Raw genomic sequence first — 16,791 nt, 5'->3', positions numbered from 1 at the left:
AATCAGGCTCTCTCTCTCTTCCAATGAAAAAGATGTCAGGTGACATACATTAAGACAGGGGTGGGCATTCAAGTCATTTGTCAGTCACCTTTGATGTTTTTAAATACCCAGTTCTTTCAGAATTCTGTATAGGTCTTTGGTTTACTAAGAGTGTCCTTACAGCCATACCTAGTCAGACAAATGGTCTATCTAGCCCAGTACAGAGCTGCCAAGTTACCCATTCCAGGAGGAAGACTTGTTGGCTTGTCTTGGTTTTTAAACTTACATCCCAAAGCAATGTAGTATTTGTAGTCCATGATTCTATCCATTGAAATCAGTGCTGCAGGTCCCATAATGCACCAGGATGAGGTTGGCAGAAATCCAGGACTGGTCAAAAAGTCTCCCTCCTGGAATGGGTAACTTGGCAGCTCTGCCAGTATCCTGTTTCCAACAGTGCCCAATTCAGGTCACAAGTACCTGGCAGAAACCCAAATAGTAGCAACATTCCATGCTACCAATCCCAGGGCAAGCAGTGGCTTCCCAACATTCATCTTAGACTATGGACCTTTCCTCCAGGAACTCATCCAAATCTTTTTTAAATCCAGATATGATAAAGCAAAGACGCTTACCTGTAGCTGGTGTTCTCCAAGGACAGCAGGCCGCTTATTCTCACCCCAGTGTTGGTGCTGAATCGCTAGCACTAGAGAACGGCCTATGCCTTTTGAGAGTAGTAGGACCTGCGCCTCTACCCAGTCGAAACTCTTGTTAAAGATTATGTAGATGGACGATGCCAAGAAAAAGTGTGGACAGTATCAGTGTGCTTTTAATGACGTCAGCGACCTCTTCCACTTTCTCTCCAAATAAGTTGTCCCTTCGGAGTAGAGAGTTGCATGGGGACAGAAATCTTACCCATCCCCGCCCGTCCCTGCTGGAATCTTACCCGTCCCCACTGGAATCTTATCCATCCCCATCTATCCCCGCAAAAATATAACCCATCCCAACCCGTCCCCACAAGAATTTAACCCATCCCCACTCGTCCCCGCAAGAATTTAACCCATCCCCATCAGTAAGAATTTAATGGTACATAAAAGAAAATTCCAGTCAGCTCCCTCAGTCTCTCTCTGGATTTGAGCCACAGCACTGTAGGCAAGGAAGGAATGGAAGCTGAAACGTGGAACACTCTGGTGTGCACATGTAAGATTTGTCTCTGATTTACTGGCACTGTGCTACCACATGCACATGCCAGTAGGTCAGGTGACATCTGATGCTCATGCCTGTGTCAGAGCTGAGGTCTGCTCATCAGCCCGGGAGCAAAGAGGATTAATTGTAGCATAGTAAGTGACAGCAAATAAAGACCTGAATGGTCCAGTCTGCCCAATAGTCACACTCATTATCAATTCATGATTAAATCAACGAGTGTGATATTATATACTTGATTATGGTCTTTCTTTTGTATTTCTGGAACATAGACCATAGAAGTCTATCTGGCCCTATCCTTATGTTCCGAGTGCTGTAGTTGTCGTTGAAGCCCACTCCAGTCTATGCGTCTTCTCATTTGTGGGACACAGATCGTAAAAATCTGTCCAGAACTGTCCTTATGTTCAGCCACTAAAGTTGCTGTCTAAGCCCTTTCCAGCCCATCCTAAACCAGACTTCCATATATTAGATACAGACCATACAAGTCTGCCCGGTATTGGCCCTAGTTAATCACAGCCAGAGTCGCCATCTAAGGATTACTTCACACATCCACACACATGCAGCCATTTAAGGTCAGATTTTTTATAACTTCCATTTTCTAATTAGAGATCCTCTGTGTTCATCCCACGCCTTTTTGAATTCCATCATCATTTGTGTCTCTACCACCTCCTTAATGGAAGACTTCCCACATTTGTGCTGTTAGAGTAAGGAGGAGGAGACAGCACTCAAAGAACTTAGTACTCGGTAGATGAGAGGCTGGTGCAGGTGTAGCTTACACTTCCACGGGAACCCCACAGGGAATGCTTCCGTCCCCGCGGGAACCCCATGGAACTGATTCCGCCCCTGCGGGAATCCCGCAGGTTCCGCAGGATTCCCGCAAACCCCGTGCAGCTCTCTACTTCGGAGAGCACATCCACCAACCTTTCCTGAACAGTCTGTTCCAGGTCAGAAACATGCAGCCATAAGAGTCTGTGCATCCCCACACCCATTCCAGAGAGTCTGTACACAGTATCAAAAGTGTCCTAAGATCCACAGGGAGAGAATCCGCCAGATTACGCATACTATTTAACTAGAGAATCCAAATAAAGGCTTGTGAAGAGCTGGTTGAACTGGATATGGACACGAAGCATCGAGTCCTGAAAAGTTTTCCTCCCAAACGAGTCTAAGGTTCTGGCCTCTCACCCTGAGGGTGCCGAGGCATGAGACAGAAAGCTTGTTTAGAGAGCGGATTTGACTACCAAAGAGTGGCAAGGCAACTGGGTCCTCTCGAATCCAGGAGCCTTCTGAATACAATATTGCGTATCCACCTTCTTGGGCATTACCTGCACTGAGAAGGGAGATTCACAATTCCTCATCAGTACATCCTTAACAAGGCGTACCACAAAGAGTAACACATATGAACATATATAACTCCTCCATATGTATTCAGAACTGTCTTACTATATCTGCTTGTTATACTATCATGTCTCTTACTATAATGTTACCCAAGATCCTTCTGTACCAGTAATTGTATATTTTCTAACTGTATTTCCACTTATCACGATGTATTGTAAGCCACATTGAGCCTGCAAAGAGGTGGGAAAATGTAGGATACAAATGCAATAAATAAATAAATTAATTAAGGATAGGGTGCAATGGCACAGTGACCTCGTTCCTTAGGAGGACACTTGTAGCCCAAGACAGATAACTCTGCCCTGGGCTACTCCTCCATCTCCAACTTAAATGGGATGGCTGCAGCCATCTCCCTGACAAAACCAGCAAAACAAGAACACTTCTAGAAGATATCTTCATCTCTCTTGAGGAGATGAAGGATCAGAAGGGATACCATACGACGACTCCTTTGAGAAGTAATGTGAATCTTCATCTCATACCCATGAGTGGTTCCAGTCAGACTCCTCTTCCACTTGAGAATCAAGAGACCAAGTCTGAACCGGCCTCGATCTAGTGGAACAATGTCAACGCTCCGAGGAGTATCAAGGTGCAACCCTTCTCTCAAACTGTGGGGAAGCTTCCTCTTCCAATGCCAGAGGGGGTACTGCCTGCACAGGCCTCGGCTCCAATATCCTGCGAGGTGCCAGTGTTGATGTTCTGGATACCGGCATCTGTGAAGCCTCAGAGACGGCCTAGGGCTGTTCTGCTGAGGGCACAAGCACCCTCGATGTCAAAGCGAGAGCTCCCTGCAGCAAGCGCCAGAACTGCTCAGAGGGTAAGCATCAGCAAAGGCATGGGAGCTGGGGCAGAGACAGCCTGCAAAGTCATCGGTGCTGAACCAGTGACGGGGATCAGGATGCTCGATGACTGGTGCACCGGCACCTCTTCCAATGAGGGGGGAGTGCTCCTCTCAATGCTGGCACTTCTTGGGTATTGGAGAGTCCGGTTCCCGGCACAGAGCGTTGAGAAGGACTGATGCTTTTGCTTCCTGGGCTTCCCCCAATGCCTGGAGCCTTGATCCCCCAGTATCGACAAAGACGTCACTGAATCAGAGCATTCCCCTGGTGTCAGGTCCGATGTTGAGCGGTCCCAGGACCTGCTAACAGCGGAGACCCGCTCAATGCCGGTGCACTCCCAGTGGTTACTGGTGTCAAAGCAGCCATGGAGATTGATGCCACCGGTGCCAAAGATGATGGTCTGGCCTTCGAATAGCCAAAGTACTTCTCCAGCTGAGCCAATCAGACTCTGTGTCCTGGCCTGCATATGAAGATAAAGATCACAAACAGGGGTCATGATCTGACTCAAGGCATCCAATAAACCAGTTGTGCGGGTCCATGAGTGAAATAACGCAGCGACATTTAGTGCACCGCTTGAAGCCACTGGGACACCGAAAAAAAGAATCTCAGCTAAATTAAACACCTCAAACTTGAACGACTGAAAAAGGGGAAAGCGTTCAAATAGAGGTCGGGGCTGTCGCCTATGCAGCCAATCACAAAAAGGAAACTAAAAAAAGTAAAAAACCTAGAGAAAAAAAAATTTTGAGAAAGGTAAAACAAGAGAAATAAAATTAAAAAAAAAAAGAGATAATTACCCACAGGGGAAGGCACTCATGAAAGTGAAAAAATTTTTTGAAAAGCGCAACGTGAGGAGAAGTCTACGTGAAAATGTCCACTCAGCTCTGCAGGAGGAAAAAAAAAAAAAAAGACTGAGGGACCCATGCTCAAGCGGCAGGCGGGAAGGCACCTTGGGACACTGCTAAAACTTTATCTAGTGCTAGTGATTCAGTGTCCGCACCAGGGCTCTGTCAGATAACATCATCCACATGTGGGAACAACATGGCCTGCTTGTTGTTGGCGAACTGCTGTTACTACATCTTCCGGCAAAGAGTTTCAGAGTTGAGCCAAAAAATTTCCTCCTATTTGTTTTAAAAGTATTTCTATGTAACTTCAACGAGTGTCCCCTAGTAGTCTTTGTACTTTTTGAAAAAGTTAAAAAAATAAAAATAAAAATAAATTTACTTCTACTAGTTCTACACCATTCAGGATTTTGTGGTCCTCAATTATATCTCCCCTCATCCGTCTTTTTCCAAGCTTAAGAGCCCTAACTTTCCTCAGATGAGAGGAGTTCCATCCTCTATCATTTTGGTCGCTATTCTTTGAACCTTTTCTAATTCTACTATATCTTTATTTAAATACGGTGACCAGAACTGAACGCAATACTCGAGGTGCAGTTACACCATGAAGAAATACAGAGGCATTATAGTATTCTCTGTCTTATTTACCATCCCTTTTCTACTAATTCCTAAGTACAGAGGTGTGGTAGCCGTGTTAGTCCACTCTTAAAGGTTATCAATAGAAATCAAAGAAAATAAAACATGGAAAAGAAAATAAGATGATACCTTTTTTATTGGACATGGCTTAATACATTTCTTGATTAGCTTTCGAAGGTTGCCCTTCTTCGCCAGATCGGAAATTTGCTTTATCACCATCCAGCGATTCTCCTTTTTCCCTTGCCACCCCCAGCCACCCAGCGATTCTCCTTTTTCCCTTGCCCCCGCTCCAACCACCCAGCAATTGTCCTCTCTCCCCTGCCCCCCTCCAGCCACTTTAATCAGCATATATTAAATTCCCCCCGTGTGCTACAGAAAAGCACCAAGCACATTCTATATAATAAAACACACCTCCAACGTTCTGAAGCTGTAGTTCCGGAACGTTGCAGGAATGCTTCAAGGCTTCACTTTCTTGGCTTCAGAACATTGGAGGTGCGTTTTATTACATAGGATGGTGTTCTATTATCTCATCAACTGATTTATATTTAACCTCTGTTCACTGTAATGATCTTTTGTTTTCCCTACATTTTTGAGGTTTCTGCTTGTTCTCTTTGCAGCCCCGATATTATAATGCATAATCACGTCATTGAAACGCGAAGCCCCTCCCACCAAAATTGTTGCTTTTTGCTATTTAATCAGTCAATTTTAAGGTTTAAAATTCCAAAAATGCAGTGTTTCAGTTAATTGGAAGGTGGGCTTTCATGTGCCACTTTTGGTTTCCAAATCAGAGGACTTTTTATTTTTTAGCGTTTTGGAGTTTACAGGGAAAGAAGCACTTAAAGGGTAACTTTGACCCCAGCCACACACAGCTATATCTGCATTCAAGGGCAGCTTATATGTCAGGTTGCTGGTGATGGTGCTGCTTGAAAAAGAACTCACCAAGAGTGAGTTTTATTCTGTGTGCTGCACTGGTGACTACTTTTTTGTTTTGTCATATTGGGGTTTTCTTATATTTATTTTGGCTTTTTTTATGGGATCCTTGTAATTTATTTATATTTTTAGCACTAACCAGACAGGGAAAACACTGGACTACTCCCGGTGGGTATGTGATTTTGTTTTTTCTGTATTTCTGAATGAGGTGTTGTTGCCTAGAAATGCTTCATACAAACACTTACCCCCCCCCCCCCACCCCCCTTTTACTAACCTGTGCGGCAATGCTGACAGCCCACACAATGCTACCCCTCCACCAATTCGATCCACTCTACCACTATGATATAATTTGTACCCCGGTATGACAGTGTCCCACTAGTGATCCTCCTTCCACCAGGTCTCAGAGATGCTTATTATATCTAATCTTTCATTTAGTGCAATATATTCTAACTCTCCCATCTTATTTCTTAGGCTTCTGGCATTCGCATATAGACATTTCAAACTATGTTTTTCATTCCTATTTACATCTTGCTCAGCAGTTGACAGTGATAATTTGCAATCTCTTGTCTGATTTTTATTTAAAGACACCTGGTTTACTATGGTCTCTATTGCAACCTTGCTATCCAGATACCCTACCTTCCCTATTTTGGTGATATTTTTGAAAGATACCTTGTTCCAAACCATGCGTTTTTGTCCGTTTTCCCCCAGGTCCTAGTTTAAAAGCTGCTCTATTTATTTTTTAAATGCCAATGCCAGCAGCCTGGTCCCACCATCATTCTGGAATAGGCTCCCCCTTCCCCAGAATGTTACCCAGTTCCTTACAAATCTAAAACCCTCCTCCCTGCACCATCATCTCTCATCCATGCATTGAGACTCCGGAGCTCTGCCTGTCTCTTGGGCCCTGCGCGTGTAACGGGAAGCACTTCAAAAATGCTACCCTAGAGGTTCTGGATTTGAGCTATCTACCTAAAGCCTAAATTTGGCTTCCAGAACCTCTCTCCCACATTCTCCTATGACATTGGTACCCACATGTACCAAGGCAGCTGGCTCCTCCCCAGAACTATTTAAAATCCTAAGTAAGGTGCGAGATCCACCACCTTCACATGTTAGGCAAGTGACCAGGCGATCCTCATGTCCATCAGCCACCCAGCTATCTACATGCCTAATGATCCAATTATACAGTACCCCCATCCCTTTTCAATGTCTTTCATCCAGTCTTCCAGGTCACTCACACCATGCCTCTCCCCTCCCTTAACACCTTCCCACTCACATCTACCAATTGGCAAGTCTTTACTATCCCCTCAAAAGTTTCACATCTCTTCCATCTGTAATTCCCTGCTCTACACCCTAACACTTTTTTACTGAATCATCATGTCCAAGTCATCTATTCACCTTACCCTCCCTAATCCTTTTCTGCTCTGTTTCCCCACCCCAGACCCATCCATCTTCTGCTCTGTTCCCCAATTCAAGTGCTATCTATGTTTTGCTCGTCATTTTTTCTCTTTCCATGTCCATCATCATTCCCTGTGCATATCTATCTTTCCAGTCCAGCCTCTCCCATGTGTCCTTGTTTCTGTCCCTGTCCACCGCCACATATTCAGCATCTGTGTCCTCATACCTTCCCCCTGTGTCTAGCACCATCCCTCTTGTCTCTGGTCCATCTCCATATACAACTTCTGCCCTTCTTTCCCCTTTCTCCTGCACCCTAAACCTCTCACTCCCACCTAAGAGCCAGCATCTCTCCCTCCCTTCCCCTGGGGAGCCAGCATCTCTTCTACCCCTCTCCCTCATCTGAGCTCTGTCTTCCTTCAACTCCCTCTCCAGTGCAGTATTTCTCTCCCCACCTCCATTTCATCATCTCTGTCTCACTACACCCTTCCCTGCATTCCAGCATCTCTCTCCCTTCCTCCCTTTCCCATGGTCTAAAAACGCATCCCTTACCCTTCCTTCCCACCCACCTACCTCCCAACACAGTCCAGAATATCGCCCTTCTCCCCCTGCCCTACGTGGTCCGGTATCTCACACCCTCCCCTGCTACCCTACGTGGTCCAATAACTCACACCCTCCCCCTAAGCAATCCTCCAATGTTCCTGTGGGGCACTGGCGGCATTGGCAAGGAAAACAAGCTGCTTCAGCCGACCCCAGAAGCATTCCCTCTGTTGTGTCCTGCTTCATCTGACACTAATAGGCTGGACCCAACAGAGAACATTTCTGGGCCTGGCAGAAGCAGCTCGTTTTCCTTGCTGATGCTGCCAGTGGCCCACAGAAACACTGGAGGATCGGCAGGGGAGGAGGCGAGAAAGATACCGGACTGCGTAGGGCAGGCAGGAGGAAGAGGGAGCCATTCTGGACAGTGAGCATTGAAACTGGACTGGCAAAGGGGTGGCAAGCGCCATCCTGTAGCAACGTCTATGGCAAAGGGGATATCCAGGACCAACTTTGGAAACACAGCATTAGAACAAGCAAATCCTGGGGATCTTTGGTCTATAGAGTGGACTGAAGTACACAGTATTTAATAACAGGGAGCACAAATTTGATTTAAACAGGCAGTGATCATGTTCTATATAAATCTAGAATGTAGTCAAGAAAAATTGTGCAAACTAATTTTATTACCATAATGTGTTAGTATTTAAAGCTTCCGTGAGCTTTCTGCCACTCTCCTGCAACAGCGCTGATCTCTACCATAACTCTACTCCACTCGCACGCATACAACATGGCTACAGTACAGCAACTTAAAACATGAACTTGAAGCATATTTTAAAACAAATGTTACATGCCTATCCTAAAGAGGATAAACTTCACTGCATCTCTTTAAATCTTAAATGTTAGGAAACAAACAAAAAAAACCAAACAGAAAGCAAACGAAAAAGAGAAAACAAACAGCCAAGCAACTCACAAAAATGGTACTTTGGGTAGTCCAGCTGTGTGTTAAAATTACCAGATCAAACATGGTTTGTCTTGGTGTGCAAATATTTCCACTTCAGATGAAACAAAACAGGAAGCATCCTAAAACAGATGCAGTATGACTCTGCCCTGTGCAGGAAATCGTCTTCTACTTTACAACTTGGCTTCTTATTAACCTTTGCCAAAAGCTAACTTTTTTATTCAACACAGCAGAAAATGTTTGAGGAAACAGTTTGCTAAATTAAGTGTAACAGCTAGCCATGGGATAAGGTTAACAGTTAAGGTCTGGTTATTTCCTTAAGACTTACCATTAAGAACATCTGCATGAAGACAACTACTACTACTACTATTTAGCATTTCTATAGCGCTACAAGGCATACGCAGCGCTGCACAAACATAGAAGAAAGACAGTCCCTGCTCAAAGAGCTTACAATCTAATAGACAAAAAAATAAATAAAGTAAGCAAATCAAATCAATTAATGTGAACGGGAAGGAAGAGGGGAGGGTAGGTGGAGGCGAGTGGTTACAAGTGGTTACGAGTCAAAAGCAATGTTAAAGAGGTGGGCTTTCAGTCTAGATTTAAAGGTGGCCAAGGATGGGGCAAGACGTAGGGGCTCAGGAAGTTTATTCCAGGCGTAGGGTGCAGCGAGACAGAAGGCGCGAAGTCTGGAGTTGGCAGTAGTGGAGAAGGGAACAGATAAGAAGGATTTATCCATGGAGCGGAGTGCACGGGAAGGGGTGTAGGGAAGGACGAGTGTGGAGAGATTCTGGGGAGCAGCAGAGTGAGTACATTTATAGGTTAGTAGAAGAAGTTTGAACAGGATGCGAAAACGGATAGGGAGCCAGTGAAGGGTCTTGAGGAGAGGGGTAGTATGAGTAAAGCGACCCTGGCGGAAGATGAGACGGGCAGCGGAGTTTTGAACCGACTGGAGGGGGGAGAGGTGACTAAGTGGGAGGCCAGCAAGAAGCAGATTGCAGTAGTCTAAGCGAGAGGTGACAAGGGTGTGGATGAGGGTTTTGGTAGAGTGCTCGGAAAGAAAGGGGCGGATTTTACGGATGTTGTAAAGAAAGAAACAACAGGTCTTGGCAATCTGCTGGATATGAGCCTTTGGGAGGGTGGCACTGTACAAGCAATCCAGTTTTGGCTCCTGAATCACTGCTAGAGGCAGTGCCCATAGCAGACACCCCTTAAAATCCAAAGGATAACCCAAACGTCACTTCTACAAAATCATTTACACAGCACTAAGGTTTGGACAAGTTCTTGGAGGAAAAGTCCATAGTCTGCTATTGATACAGACATGGGGAAGCAACTGCTTGCCCTGGATTTGGTAGCATGGAATTTTGCCACAATTTGGGTTTCTGCCAGGTACTTGCGACCTGACTTGGCCACTGTTGGAAACAGGATACTGGGCTAGATTGACCGTTGGTTTGACCCAGTATGGCCACTCTTATATTCTCAAAAAGCATGCTTGTGTTAACAGAACCATCTAGTGACACTATCACAAATACAAGGAACATATTTTGAGACTTCAATTGATATATACCAAACAATTCACAACACTTACAGCTCTATTCTGCCAAATTAATTTTCTTCTAAAAAGGGACAAGCATCTTTCAAAATAACAGATAGATATATATTCTAGGAGCACTACTCATTGGTAAATTCATGTCCTCTGAACTCATTGGAAGGCCGTGGTTTTGAGTCTACTCATAACAAGTGTACAATATAGTAATATCTAGGTTAAGCACGATAAAGAGGATGAAAAAAATGACTAAAGATGTTTAGACTCAGGCATATTTCAAACAGCAATATGATTGCCAAGGTTAAAATTTCAAAAATAAGGGAAAACAAAGATTTTCTGCATCTTTTATCATTTTAATAAAAAATATTTGAAATAAACTATGTAGTATGAAGCTCAGTTATCTAGATTTAGCAACCCTCTTCCCCTTCCAATCTTTTGTGACGTAACCTTTTTTATACATATGAATGATCTGTTTGTTGCCAGTTCCAAGTAGCAGTGAAAAATGAAACAAACCTCAGAGATGTTTATCAGCAAGTTCTAGCAAACATACATTTTAAAAATAAATACTAAACAGCATAAGAGCAACATAATAAAAGTAAAGTGTACCTCACAAGTGCTTAAGTGGTTTAATTGTTAACACCACACAAAAAAAGAACCCTTCACAATACTTGAGCATTACAATCAACCACACCTTAATCCCATTCGGTACAGGTCTTCTCAGCTGCAAGGGTAGAAACATTTTAGATATAGGTTATAGTTTCAGCTTTCTATCTCCAGTCTTCTTTTGAATGCTCCTCTGGCCTCTTCTCTTCCATGTTCAACTGATGGCAGCTCTTCTGATATCCCACCCCCCTTCCATCCATCGATAGAAAAGCTGGGCAGTGAGCCACAACTGCCACCAGGAAAAGGCACCAGCTAACTGAGCAACCTAACTTGTGTAAAATTGCAAAGCAAAGCTAGACGGATCCATTCTACTTTTAGAAGCTAATGTTGAGGAGAACACTATGGGGGCAATTCAATAAACTGGGCACAAGTTAGCACTCAGCACACTGAAACTAGGTGGAGATTGTAAGCTCCTTTGAGCAGGGACTGTCCTCTGTGTTAAATTGTATAGCGCTGCGTAACCCTGGTGGCGCTTTAGAAATGTTAAGTAGTAGGAGTAGGAATGGCCTAGTGGTTAGAGCACCAGTCTTGCAATCCAGAGGTGGCCGGTTCAAATCCCACTGCTGCTCCTTGTGATCTTGGGCACGACTTAACCCTCCATTGCCTCAGGTACAAACTTAGATTGTGAGCCCTCCTGGGACAGAGAAATACCCAGAGTACCTGACTGTAACTTACCTTGAGAGCTACTACTGAAAAAGGTGTGAGCAAAATCCAAATAAATTATTTGAGATTCTACATGGAATATTAATGTTATTCCACTAGCAACATTCCATGTAGAAGCCTGTCCTTGCAGATCAGCCGCGCAGGCTTCTGTTTCTGTGAGTCTGACGTCAGATTCACAGAAACAGAAGCCTGCACGGCCGCATTGCTGATCTGCAAGGGCAGGCTTCTACATGGAATGTTGCTAGTGGAGGAGTGGCCTAGTGGTTAGAGCAGTGGAACATCGAACGTTGCTACTATTTGAGATTCTACATGGAATGTTGCTATTATTGATGATTCTACATGGAATGTTGCTGAGTGGAGGAGTGGCCTAGTGGTTATAGCACTCGTCTTGCAATCCAGAGGTGTCCGGTTCAAATCCCACTGCTGCCCCTTGTGATCTTGGGCACGACTTAACCCTCCATTGCCTCAGGTACAAACTTAGATTGTGAGCCCTCCTGGGACAGAGAAATACCCAGAGTACCTGACTGTAACTTACCTTGAGAGCTACTACTGAAAAAGGTGTGAGCAAAATCCAAATAAATTATTTGAGATTCTACATGGAATATTAATGTTATTCCACTAGCAACATTCCATGTAGAAGCCTGTCCTTGCAGATCAGCCGCGCAGGCTTCTGTTTCTGTGAGTCTGACGTCAGATTCACAGAAACAGAAGCCTGCACGGCCGCATTGCTGATCTGCAAGGGCAGGCTTCTACATGGAATGTTGCTAGTGGAGGAGTGGCCTAGTGGTTAGAGCAGTGGAACATCGAACGTTGCTACTATTTGAGATTCTACATGGAATGTTGCTATTATTGATGATTCTACATGGAATGTTGCTGAGTGGAGGAGTGGCCTAGTGGTTATAGCACCCGTCTTGCAATCCAGAGGTGTCCGGTTCAAATCCCACTGCTGCTCCTTGTGATCTTGGGCAAGTCACTTAATCCTCCATTGCCTCAGGTACAAACTTAGATTGTGAGCCCTCCTGGGCCAGAGAAATATCCAGTGTACCTGAATGTAACTCACCTTGAGCTACTACTGAAAAAGGTGTGAGCAAAATCTAAATAAATAATGGCATACAGATGCCAACTTATGCTAATATTCTATAACGGGGATCTACCTGCCTACATTTAGGGAAAACTGACTTATCCCATGTCAACAGCAGGCATAAATGCACACACCTAATGTGGCACTTTAATGCATAAGTCAGAGTATTCTGTAACTCATGGGAGCTCTGCCTGTGCCCCCCCCCCCCCCCCAACATGCCCCCTCGCATTACACATTAAGTGAATTTCACGCATCAGTTATAGACTGCCTCTTAGTGCCCAACTAGCACTTACAGAATGAAAGGGGGAGGTTTATAATGATGGTTTTTCTATCAAGAATCTCTTAACATTAGACTGACTCATTAAGACCATCTCAGATAAATGACTTTTTGAACTGACTGTGTCTGTCCGTTGCTCTTATTTCCCAATGTCACCATATAATATTTTTTTTTTATTGTTGTGCTATTCCCTCCCCTCTGACAGCCAAGTGAACTTACTGTTGTAATGTGTTATGCACTCTAGCATTATTTTTATTTGCTCACCAGCATGGTGGTTTCCACAAGGCAGTACACTCAAATTTTGCTAAATAAAATACATTCCACAAACAGGTTCAATCAGAGAAATAGCAAAACACTGCAGACCTGAAAACGTTAACTCGCTTGGTGACGGTGAAGCTGTTGGACTTGAGCAGACAGAAATGAATAAAAGGGTAGGCAGCTGATAGGGACTTGAAAACAGGAAGGAGTCAATTCCAGAGTGCAAGTGGCTGCATCCTCTCCCTCTTTCTGGGAAGCCTATACCAGCTACCTAGTAAAGTACTTTTAAGCATATACACAAAACAATTACAAGAACAAGTTGAAGCTGTGCTATGTTCAACCCCTTTTTGCATTTGTACGTACTTCACAAACCCCTTGGAAAAAGTCCAAATTCTGGCGATATATCAAAAGTTGTGAATAAACAAACATTATTTAATTAGGGGCAGGCCTTTAATTCAGAAGAGAGATCTGTGAAGTTAGAGAAATGTTTAAATGCTCCAAAAATGTATCAAATAAATCTTTTCAGAATAAATTCTTTCATAGTAGAAATATCAAAAATCTTGTTTTGACATGTGTATGTAATGAAATAACCCTTCAAAGGATATAGCACTACCCCCAGATGCAATAACAAGCATCTTTGAATCACATGTAAACCACTTTTCTTGCAATAGTCCAGAGTGCTTTTGTGCCAAAAGAAAAAAAAATGTTTTGTGTTCTGCAAACAATTTATCTCCTTATGATAAAAGCAGTGTGGTTGCCATAATAACCCTGAATGCACTTAAAAGATTAATACATTCTAGTAAGAATACTAGCTTTCATGAGCTAAACCCCTATCCTATCGTGATGCAGCTACGTCATGCAAGGTTCCACGTTAGGAGTTACGGACCAAGAAAGGGATCTGGGTGTCGTCGTCGATAACACACTGAAACCTTCTGCTCAGTGTGCTGCTGCGGCTAAGAAAGCGAATAGAATGTTGGGTATTATCAGGAAAGGTATGGAAAACAGGTGTGAGGATGTTATAATGCCGTTGTATCGCTCCATGGTGCGACCGCACCTTGAGTATTGTGTTCAATTCTGGTCGCCGCATCTCAAGAAAGATATAGTAGAATTGGAAAAGGTGCAGCGAAGGGCGACTAAAATGATAGCGGGGATGGGACGACTTCCCTATGAAGAAAGACTAAGGAGGCTAGGGCTATACAGCTTGGAGAAGAGACGGCTAAGGGGAGACATGATAGAGGTATATAAAATAATGAGTGGAGTGGAACAGGTGGATGTGAAGCATCTGTTCACGCTTTCCAAAAATACTAGGACTAGGGGGCATGCGATGAAACTACAGTGTAGTAAATTTAAAACAAATCGGAGAAAATTTTTCTTCACCCAACGTGTAATTAAACTCTGGAATTCGTTGCCGGAGAAAGTGGTGAAGGCGGTTAGCTTAGCAGAGTTTAAAAAGGGGTTGGACGGTTTCCTAAAGGACAAGTCCATAAACCGCTACTAAACGGACTTGGAAAACTCCAAAATTCCAGGAATAACATGTATAGAATGTTTGTACGTTTGGGAAGCTTGCCAGGTGCCCTTGGCCTGGATTGGCCGCTGTCGTGGACAGGATGCTAGGCTCGATGGACCCTTGGTCTTTTCCCAGTATGGCATTACTTATGTACCAGAAAATATGTGATTTGTGTAAAGCATTATAATAAAAGTCTGAAGGGGAAAGGGGGTATGGATCATCAAAGTGGAAAGGCAGTAATTTTATGTCTAACATTACATTGTAAACTCAGATCTAACTCCTTTGTTTCAAAATACCTGATCATTTTAACTTCAGAAGTTTTATGTCCCTAGACCGTTTTAAAGTTTCCTTTAATGTCCTGATTTTATAAAGTCTTTAGTGCAGTATTCTGGTCCCCAAAATTCGTGCATTTTGGTTTACGTGAACACAATATTGGATAAACTGGTCAGATGGCACAAAAAAATCAATGAGGGCGAACTTTTCAACTACAAATCACTGCAGTATGATCATAATTAAGATAAAGTGAACTGCAAAACAATACAGGAATGGAAGTTAAAGGATCCAGATATTTTTTAAATTAATAAGCAAGCCCATATTTTTGTGAAGTCCCTTCTAATAAGAATGAATGCAGAGCCATTCCTCTTTACACTTCAGGCAACCACTAGAATGTTTTTAAGATGCACCAATATTACCTAACATTGCCATCACTCACAATTTGGAGTGAGGAGTTGTACATCTATTTACATTTGAAGCCATTTTGTTTTCATTGTTTTTTTTTTTTTTTTGTAAAGTTTTTGGAAAAGCACACACACACACACATCAGAATTTAAGCAGCTTAAGTCCGCCTCAGCTAAAGCGAACAGGATCGGGTTTATATATTTATGGTCGCGGGGAAACTATGGAACCCCAATAACTTCTATTTGTCCACACGAAAGCTTCATACCCTGGTTAGTTGTCGTCTCCCTCGCTCCCTTTCAAATCTGCATTCCGGACTAGAAAAGAAGGATCAGCATAAATACCATTCCTGCAATGCCCTGCGCCAGGCCAGACGCGCAAAGGTGGCGAGACATGCGAATCCGAAACTAGAACCGTTGCCGGCCAGACAGCGAAAGCAATAACAACGTCAAACACACCCCTCCCCGAGGAAGCTTACGGAAAGTTGCCTCCTCCACTCCCCCAACAGCGAAGGAACAAACTAACGAGGGCTGCCGGCTCGCTACTTACCGACTGCTACTGCTCCTCGACGGGCCACCACCGCCTCTCTAGGAAGCTCCGGCCTCTGTCTAGAGCCCACCACCACCACCACTCGTGTCCCAGCCTCCGCCACTGCCTGTGTATGGAATCCTCAACACGAACCCCCAACCAAGCCCCGCCCCATTTCCCCTCACCAGCTGCCAAAACCAGGCTCCGCCTTCCAGCGAAGACGTTTGCCGCTTCCATTTCATTGGTTCAGAGCCTTAGACAGTAGGAGGAGGAGGAGGGGCACGTGGGGGAGAGGGGGGCATTTACGGGAAATGCCGATACTTCCGCAAAGACTGCTAAGCCATGGTCAGACTGCGCATGTGTACGTGGGCGGGCAGTGGTATTAGGGTAGGGAGGGACTCACGTGCCTGGAGCTTGGAGGGATGTGTTTGAGTTGGGAATGGATCTCTGAGCCTTATAATGTCTGATGGGTAGTGCGCTGCTTACGCGCTCACCACCTTCTTCTTTCGGTGCAAGTAAAAAGCAAGGAGTCGCTCTGACACTGCATGTAGCTGGGCGGCGATGAATTGTGCAAACGGATTGGAAGACTCAGTGAAACTCCCGGGGGGAGGTGTTTGTAAACTGCAGATAAAGAAAATCTCTCTCTCTCTCTGTAATAGCTGCAATCAGCTTGCCCTAGTGTTTCTCTGTTTGTGGGGTGGAAACTTTCTGTAAATACTTATCACAATTTTTTTTCTTTTTGTTTTATGATTGGGAGAAGTATATGTGTTTATGGATTGGAGCCACCGGCCCATCCAGTCTGATCAGTTGCCTCTTTAAACCTACACCAGCACCAGTTCTTTCCCCAAGTATTATTCTTTTTGCCTAACTTTCCAGCCCTCTTCCTACCCTTCTCCTTCCCAATCA

At 44.1% G+C, this 16,791-nt stretch overlaps 1 protein-coding gene across 3 annotated transcripts in view; it reads right to left on the bottom strand.

The window, feature by feature from the left end:
- Nucleotides 1-15,996, bottom strand: part of MAP3K14 (mitogen-activated protein kinase kinase kinase 14) — a 41,231-nt gene extending 25,235 nt beyond the window's left edge. The window contains exon 1 of one of the 3 annotated variants that reach the window (XM_030220915.1): nt 15,907-15,996. The gene's annotated coding sequence lies outside the window, so the exon portion shown is untranslated. Of the gene's footprint in view, nt 1-15,625; nt 15,686-15,906 lie in introns of those variants that run through there. The other 2 variants (XM_030220916.1, XM_030220917.1) reach the window with 2 other exon arrangements.
- Between the last annotated feature and the right edge of the window lie 795 nt (nt 15,997-16,791).

Source organism: Microcaecilia unicolor, chromosome 12, assembly GCF_901765095.1.
Source record: "Microcaecilia unicolor chromosome 12, aMicUni1.1, whole genome shotgun sequence".
In the NCBI taxonomy this organism is placed as follows: domain Eukaryota; kingdom Metazoa; phylum Chordata; class Amphibia; order Gymnophiona; family Siphonopidae; genus Microcaecilia; species Microcaecilia unicolor.
Note: the sequence above shows the minus strand (reverse complement) of the source record. Positions and strands in the feature narration are given on the sequence as shown.